Here is a 9,522-nt window from a genome sequence, read left to right on the forward strand (position 1 = left end):
AACATATACAGGTTCTTTTTTATACAAAGGGGTATTCCCATCTCCAAGATCCTATCTCAATATGTAGTAGGTATAATAATATTAGCAAATACCTCCAATTAGAAATGCAGTATATTTTTTCTGATTCGCTATGTCTCTTCGCTCATGCGCAGGCATCGCAGGACCTTAGGTATCCATGGTTACATCCACTGATAAAGTCACAGTTAGCTAGTTGCTAGTGGTTGTAACCATGGATACTTAAGGTCCTGTATTGCCTGCACATGAGGTAAGAGAGATCGCGAATCAAAAATACTATACTACATTTCTAATTGGAGATATTTGCTAATATTATTATTATTACACCTCCTACATATTGGGATAGGATCTTGGAGATGGGAATACCCCTTTAAGTGGTGAAGAAAAAATCCAAAGTTTGTTAAAAAAAAAAAAAAAAAAATTGGGCCATTTTCTGAGACTCCATTTTTCGGGATCTGGGGCAGGGTGAGGGCTTATTTTTTGCGGGCCAAGCTGATGTTTTTATTGATACAATTTTGGGGTAGATACGATGTTTTGATCCCCCGTTATTGCATTTTATTGCAATGTTGCGGCATCCAAAGCAATGTAATTCTGGCGCTTTGATTTTTTTCTCGTTACGCCATTTATGATCAGATTAATTATTTTTATATATTGATAGCTTGCGCGATTCTGAACTCGGCGATACAAAATATGTCTACATTTCATTTTTTTATTGTTTTATTTTCAATGGGGCAAAAGGGGGGTGATTTAAACTTTTATATTTTTTTTATATTTTTAAAAACATTTTTTTTTTTTTTTTTGCATGCTTCAATAGTCTCCATAGGAGACTAGAAGCAGCACTTGTCTGATTGCCTGTGTGTAGCAGAAATGCTCACTGGCTATGAGCGCCGCCCAGTGGACGGCGCTCATAGCATCCTGACAATGACAACCGCAAGGGTCTCCTGCAGACCCCAGGTTGTCATGCCAAACCATCGGTGACCTGCGGTCATGTGACACGGGCGCCGATGGGTGGGACTAGTGAAATCCTTCCGCCACGGCCATGTTAAAGGCCGCTGTCAGAGATTGACAGCGGCATTTAACATGTTAACAGCTGCAGGTGGATTGAGATTCCACCAGCGGGTATTAGGGGCACAGGACAGCCATGTTAATGGAAAAATAAAAAAGTTACGTCTCTTGGAATGAGGGAAGGAGAGGAAAGAGAGTGCAAAAAGTAAGAAAATTATCCTGTCAGGAAGGTGTTAGAACAGATCAGTCAAATGAATGACATAACGGATGACCATCTGTTCTGATCCGTTTACATGGATGCAAAGGGCGCCTATAGAAGAACACTCTTTAGGCACGCACAGACTAATATAACAAAGTCGCCTGCCTTTTAACACAAATGTAACTATTTAACAATGAAACCATCATTTATGCTGGTTATTGGTAATATTTGATTAAAGTGATAAATATTGGTACAAATGCTTGTAAGTATAAAACCCAGACCACTGCCAGTGATAAATGCCCAAGGAGAATATGAGTGAAGGATCACATATTAGTATAGTTATCTCACTTCTATTATTCAGGTATTTTATGTCACACGAGGTGGAAAGAATAAAACATAAACCTACCTTAGTTGTGGGAAAACAATAAATATTCAGAGATTTTCTTTTAATCCCGTCTGATCGCCTTACAAATTTGGATCGGTGTTTGGAAAACAAATTTTGCAAATCCCGCTCTTAAAAGTTTGTCTGATTTTGCACAGAAAAAAAAATACATAGACACGATATTTGAGTGCACACCTTATACTGTGACTGGAATAACTGGTTTTAAAGTATAAGCCTAGAGGTAATTTTTACCTACTGGTATTTCTCTTTTACCAAACTATTTGGGCATTCAGATACCTGGAGATCTCAATGATCGCTCTGTCATTCTTAAAGCATTTCTAATATGGCCTCTATATTTTAGATGTCTCTAAATTTATATACATACTATATATTGACAGATGCATTAGGACATTGCCACAAGTGTATAACCTCCGTCCCCTCTCGCCATGCCGTCTGCCTTTACTAACATTTGTGAAATAATGGCTAATTTTACAGAATTCACTGATACCAGTGAGGTCCAACAATAGAGTTACCGGTGTAAAAAGTCAGTTCATGGAATTTCTTCCCTCCTAAATATTCCTCCATCACCTGTGAGTGATATTATTGAAAAGTGGATGAAAGAGCAGCAACTCGGCCACGAAATGGAGACCACGTAACGTTACAGAGTGGGGGGCCGTGTGCTGAGGAGCAAAGGGCAGAAAAGTCACCAGCGCTCTGCTGACTCCATAACGGCACAGTCCAAAACTTCTATGGTATTAACATAAGCACAAAACTTTGCCCCCACCGGGCATTTCATGGCATGGGTTTCTGTGGCCAAGCAGCTGCATGCCTTACACCACCAAGAACAATACCAAGCATCAGAATGGTGTAAAGCCGCCACCACATGACGCTGGAGCAGTGGATATGTGTTTTGTGGAGTGACGGATCACATTTATTTATTTGGCATCGGATGGACGAGTCAGGATTTGGTGACTGTCAGGAAAACATTAGATGACACATGACTGCATTGTAGCAGCTGTAAAGTTGGGTGGAGGAGGGATAATACTATGGAGTGGGTTTTCAGGGGCGGCAAAGGACTCTGAGATCCCGTAAAGGGAATTCTCCAGCATAGATTTTTTTTAGCCAACTGTATCTTCCAACTTTGTGTGAGCAGTTTGGGGAAAAGCCCTTTTCTTATCCCCATTACTGTACCCCAGTGCATAAAGCAAGGTTCATAAAGGCAAGGTCGTGTGACTTTGGTGTGGAAGAACCTGACTGCCACACAGAGCCCAGACTTTAACCCCATTCAACACCTTTGAGGTGAAATAGACCGGATATTGTGAGCCAGTGTCTGACTTCACACAGACAAACTATGAATCTCGTAGTAAGTTTTCCCAAAAGAGGTTTAACGTTTTAGCTCTTACAATGAGCAAGTGCAGGGTGATTAAGTAATTAAAGTGCATAAATATGACGCGCCCCCAGGGCCGTGGGGGACTCGGTGCCGGGTCTATCGATGCTGGGGGAGGGATATGTCACAGTGGCGGCGGCCCGGTCAGTGGCCCAGGGCGGTCAACAAAAAGGGGAAGAAATATTTATATGGGATTTGTAATTCTTAGAAAGTGTTTGTGACGCCACCTGTGGTTTCTGGTAATAGATACCAGCGCTGCTTCAGACTTCTGGGGCGGTTGGTAGGGCAGCTGAGTTGGAACGGCTCCACACAGGTGGAGCGGGCCCCAGGGCAGTGTAGCATGGATGGTGGTGATGCTGGGGCTTGTAGTGCAAGAGAGAGATGGCGCAGCGGAAATAACTGACGGAGGCAGGGGAGTGCAGTCATCCGAGTTTACTCACAGTTCTGTTTAAGTTCCTCATGTACACTGTACGAGTGTCAGCCTCCCACGTTGCACTGCGTCCACCAGACAAGGGGTTCAGCGCTTTCTCAAGTATATCAGGAGCGCTTGACGAAACCCCGCTTTTGTATATTCCTTTCTAGACCGACTTCCCGACTTCCCGATCGGGTACTCTGAAGTCCCTCTGGGCAACCTGGAGTTCCCGGACCTACTTGATGCCCTTCACGGCAACTAGGGTGAGGCTGTGGCAACTGCACCATGGAAGCGCAGAAGCCTCCGGTTTTCCAGCCGAGACCTGGAGTAACACGGCTGGTCCAGGGATCGGTTCCCTTCTTGCGGCCTGATCCCTCTGACACTTGGCAGACTCGGGCGTACGGGTGGCTTCCTGCTCCTTCTGTACCCCTGGGATCCCTTATGTTACCGGAGCCTTTCTCCTCTGCTCCCCTCCTGGGCCTCTCTTACTAGGCCCTACTTCTGGAGCAGAGCTCCTGAAGAGACTCTGCTCCCCTCCTCTCCTTACTACTCACTTGTAAGAGGGTGACCAGGACCTGGTCATGCACCTTGTCTGTATGTGTGCACATAACGCTATATCCTGTTTGAAATGTGAACATGTGTTATTATCAATTGCCTGATGTGTTAGTTATAGGGTCAGTATAGGTTAGTGCAGATAGGGTACTAGAATAGAACAGTAGGCTAAGGAGGGCACTATAGTTTAAAGCAGATATAGTTGCAGGTTAGGAAAGAGTTAAGGGGTTTGGGAGCTGCTCAGTGTGGGAGGAGCAGATTCAGTGAAGCACAGAGACATTTCCTGGTTACAGGCAGTTCTAGAGGGAGTGAGAGAGATGTAAGGTGATTACAGTTGGTGGTCCAGGGGGCACCGTTGGCACGATCTGTCCAGCAGAAAAGGACCCGTATTCAGATATTCTGAGCCAGACATTTCCGAACGTTCGGGACCTACGGTCCACAGGATTCACAGTGAGGTGTGTGTCCAAAAGCCTTCATTGAAGGGGAAGTCAGACGGGAAATAGTCAGTACGGGATTCTTAAAACTGCAAGGGTCTCATAGACCAGGAACGCCCGCTATGGAAGGGACAGCTCAGGACAAACGGACAGTGAACATCAATACGTGAGGTGTATCAAATGGTAACCCTGGAATAGTATGTGATCAATGCTGTATGCTGTTTGAAGATGATTGCAAGTGTTCTAGTAAAGTTCTTTTTTATAAAACGGAATGGAAGTCCCTAAATGTGTGTACGGCGGTTCCTGAGGTGAAAGAACCGAAGACAACAGAGAGCTGCAATCAAAACGTGAGTGTTCTGCACCACACACACAACACAGGAGAATTGGGACATTTATCTTTGTCAGGGGACCAGGGTATGGGACCACATCAGCCCCTCGCCATAACTACTACCCTGAGTCTCTTACAAAATTGGCGTAGTCCGCAGGATGCGGGGTGGAGAAGACCCGCGGCGCAGATGAGGCGCCTGAAGATAGAAAAATGCAACGGAGAGAATTGAAAAGCGCACGAACCAAGGTGGCGGATGAACATGGCGATCCCAAGATGGTGGCCGGCAACGTGAGTCCCAAGATGGCGGAAGATGGCGCGGAGATTGGCGAAGGTTCCGCCCATCGTGGGCGTCCTGTGCACAAAACGGCGCGGAAAGCAGTATAGTATGGATGCCGGGTCAGATGGAGACTGCGGCCCCCTGTGAGCGGTATCCGCCCACGATGGATGCGGCGAAAGAAGAAGAAGTTCCGCCTACCATTGAAGATCCCAGAGACAGAGTGGAAAGAATTGCCGAAGGCTGCTCCACCCATGGACGGGCGGAGTTTAGAAGGAGGACCCCTTGTGTTGAGCAGTGCGGCGCCATTGCTGGAAGGAGCGGTGAAGCAGCGACAGCCTAAGAAGATGTCTCATCATGGTGGCTGCGGGAGAATGGAGTGGAGCCGGCGCAGGGAGCGCCAAGAGAAGGAAGAACGTCCAGGAGGCCGCTGGGGAGTCTTTGACCTCCATGATTATCCCTTAGAGAGCGGCTTACCATTCGTACCAGGCTGGTACCCCTTCCACGATCCGCGGGAAGATACCGTCTCCCTTGCAAAGGCCTTAAAGGGGCTCGTGGTCGCAAGCCCCAGAGAGAAACAGGAAGCGGTCCAGTAGGAAGCGGCCGGAGGAACAACGGCGGCGGAGGTGCCAGCAGATGACGGCGATCCAGCTCCGGTGACCGTGGAAGCGGTGAGTCGCAACGCGGGTCCTGTCTCCAGCCCCCAACCCCCTACTTACCAGGAAGTAGTGGGAACCCCCGGGGAAGAGGAGGCCCAGTGGATCGCCAGGGTAGTCACCAAAAAAAAGAGGTGGGAGCTTCGCATACACGAAGAGCTGCGGAAGCCGGGGGGGGGGAGCGATGTCCGGCCGGATGACTAGCGGCATAGTGCGACACTTTAATTTGTCTCGCGGCTACGGATTCTTACAGGAAGTGGGGACCAGCGAGAAGGTGTATGTCAATCGGGGGTCTGTTGATGCCCCCGGTCCCTTGCTTATGGGTAGCCGGGTTAAATTTATTAAAGAACGTGGGCCCCGAGGCCCGTATGCAGTGGCCGTCACCGTTCTGTCTGACACCGAAGAGCAGACGATGAACCGGCCTGTGCGGCTGACGGTAGTGGCCGCAGTACAGCTGGCTGTGGGCCAGAGTGAAAGTGTAAACCCCAGAGTAAGATCCCCTGCGCTGGAGTCATTGGGAGCAACGGCCGGTTCTCAGGGAAGCGTGCGGTCGGAAGCCCCGAGTCTGTCAGCATCGGAGACAAGGAGCCGGAGCAACAGCGGAGGATCGGTCTCCAGTGATTCATCCTCTGGGACCACCATCATCTATATGCAGGGCCAGGGAGTGGCCCACTACGGCGGTCCCAGGGGAATCCCTGAGTGAGCGGCTGCTTTAAAAGCATCTGGTTGTGCTCGTTGCACGGAGAAAGAAAAGGAACTGTTCTGCGTTCCTAGGGGCAGGAGCCCCTGTTCAGCCCGGTGATGACCGGAGGTGGCCAAGGATGTGGTCACCAATAGAGACTGTTCTGCGTCTCTTAAAGGGCAAGTAGCCCTGATAGCACCAGGAAGAGATGGTTCTGGCCGGACGGCCAGAAGATAATTTTGTTTTTTTTGTTGTGTGTTTCCCCCTCCCCTCCAAGTTCTGTTGCGCATTCCCCTGCTGGATTACGGGACTGAACCCTGATAGGGTTGATTAAGGAAGGTGCTCTTGCATAAGAGCTATTGAGCAGCACCTGGTTCTTAAAGGGACCTTACTCAGTAAAAGGAGGGAGGGGGAGAAACTGTCAGGACGACCCGAGGATCATGCCGGGTCACTGCTCCAGGACTGTCGGAGCAGGATTTGTTGGCCAGCGGGCCTGTGGTGGACAAAATTTTTTTTTGGGTCCCAGGAGCAAGGGGACCGGGGTCCGATGGACTCATATCCAAAAGAACTTGAACTCTGTGTTCCAGGGTCCCAACCGAGTGGGACCGAGGTCAAGATTGACCAACAAGAAAAAGTGAATTAATCTATCGTGTATTTTAATATAAATATATGTGTTGAATGTTTTAAATGTGCATTCGTTTTTTTTACAGGTGCTCTCATGGTCGGGATGACCATGATTAAGGAGGGAGGAAATGTAAGAGGGTGACCAGGAGCTGGTCATGCACCTTGTCGGTATGTGTGCACATAACGCTATTTCCTGTTTGAAATGTGAACATGTGTTATTATCAATTGCCTGATGTGTTAGTTATCGGGTCAGTATAGGTTAGTGCAGATAGGGTACTAGAATAGAACAGTAGGCTAAGGAGGGCACTATAGTTTAAAGCAGATATAGTTGCAGGTTAGGAAAGAGTTAAGGGGTTTGGGAGCTGCTCAGTGTGGGAGGAGCAGACTCAGTGAAGCAAGGAGATGTTTCCTGGTTGCAGGCAGTTCTAGAGGGAGTGAGAGAGATGTAAGGTGATTACAGTTGGTGGTCCAGGGGGCACCGTTGGCACGATCTGTCCAGCAGAAAAGGACCCGTATTCAGATATTCTGAGCCAGACATTTCCGAACGTTCGGGACCTACGGTCCACAGGATTCACAGTGAGGTGTGTGTCCAAAAGCCTTCATTGAAGGGGAAGTCGGACGGTAAATAGTCAGTACAGGATTCTTAAAACTGCGAGGGTCTCATAGACCAGGAACGCCCGCTATGGAAGGGACAGCTCAGGACAAATGGACAGTGAACATCAATACATGCGGTGTACCAAATGGTAACCCTGGAATAGCATGTGATCAATGCTGCATGCTGTGTGACGATGATAGCAAGTGTTCTAGTAAAGTTCTTTTTTATAAAACGGAATGGAAGTCCCTAAATGTGTGTACGGCGGTTCCTGAGGTGAAAGAACCAAAGACTACAGAGAGCTGCAATCAAAACCTGAGTGTTCTGCACCACACACACAACACAGGAGAATTGGGACATTTATCTTTGTCAGCGGACCAGGGTATGGGACCACATCAGCCCCTCGCCATAACTACTACCCTGAGTCTCTTACACACTGACTGAACTCTACTCCACTCTCTTACTAAGATGGCTTCCCTATATATACCTCCTATAATGGTGCTCCCCTATTCTACATCCTCCACCCACACCCACTACTGGTTCCCCCTCTCTTTGGTTCCCCCCACTCCAGCCAGGGACAGGGCAGCAGAAGAAGTGCATAATGCCCTTCCAGCCGGCCTGGAGTAGTGTAGTGTTGAATGCAGGTGTTGGGGTCCCGGGTAGCACTCCCTCCTTACCTGAGAAAAGGAGATGCCACACCTCTGGGTGAGATGCAGTACCTCTGTGGCGACTGAACCCTCAGGGGCGCCACACTCCCCCCCTGGTAAAACACAGCACGTCCGCAGGCTGGAACTGAGCAAAAACACTGTATTTTAGACATACAAAATTTTTAGATGCATCACTTAGAAGATTATAAAACTTTTTCTTCCCTTTATGGGAGGCACATTTCTTAAACATTACAGGTTAACATTATCACGAACAATATAAAACTTTTCACTTGCATATACATATTTCCTCATGTAAAACGTTTTTAACATTTTTGAAGCAAATTGTAGTGAGATCCCAAACAGGGTGTCCATCTCACTGGTAAAGATGCAAATCGAGCAGCATGAGGGACCCGTCCGAAAACCCTAAATGTAGGCCCTGGGCGTGGCTGCAGGGCTTAAGTGATCCTGGTGCTGGACCAAGTCTTTGGCCACGCCAAACGGGTTTTTGTTCTGAAGTCGCTTGGTTGCAAATATACTGTAAAACCAATAGGGGGCACTTGACTAAGTGCAACTATTTACAGGGGAAAGTTTTTGGCTGCTCACAGTCCTCAGCCTGCAGTCTGTATACCCTCACGGGTAACTATTTTACAGTTTGTCCGCTCACTTTAGCTTAGTGATGGTATTCCCGCCGGGGTATTCCTGGTTTTTGCTGGCTGACCCAGCCGGGTCATCAGCCATGAACTGCAGGCGTATGTCCTCTTCCTCCTCGACCACGCGGTATACTTGGAGGGCATACCACCCGCATTCCCCGTGGTGCCTAGTATAGGTGACACGGTCACCGGGGTACAAATTCCGGTCGGGGTGGCCCTGTTCCAGATGGGGCTCAACATCCCGCCGGTTATCGAATATGTCTCTGCTGAAGTGGGGATCGCGGATGAAACCTCACCCAGCCCCCAAGTCAAATTTGACGACCAATCCCGCCTCAAGGGGACTTGGACGGGCAGATTCTGCTTGCCGGACTTGGGCTTTTGCGGCTTTGTTCCGGGCCTCCAACCGCTCGTAGTGCACCCGCCGGGTGCGCCGCTCCTTTTCCAGTTGTAGGAGCTCCCGTCTGCAGAACTCCTCTCTCTGCAGAGCTTGAGCTTGGGTCTCCTGCGGGAACCCCATCAGATCCTCCCCCCGGTTGTCCCACCTAAACTCTTCTCCTCCTGTGCAGGCAACCGGGGGCGCTAGTGTCGGCGTCAGTGGGGGTCATTGCTGGTCCTCCACTTTAGCGGACCAGTCATAGGTGGTGTGCCCGTACACCCAAGCGGGTGTAGGGGCCGGCGGTTCT

This window comes from Phyllobates terribilis, unplaced genomic scaffold (genome assembly GCF_046119375.1).
Source record: "Phyllobates terribilis strain yellow unplaced genomic scaffold, ASM4611937v1 Scaffold_5__5_contigs__length_657084704, whole genome shotgun sequence".
NCBI lineage: Eukaryota > Metazoa > Chordata > Amphibia > Anura > Dendrobatidae > Phyllobates > Phyllobates terribilis.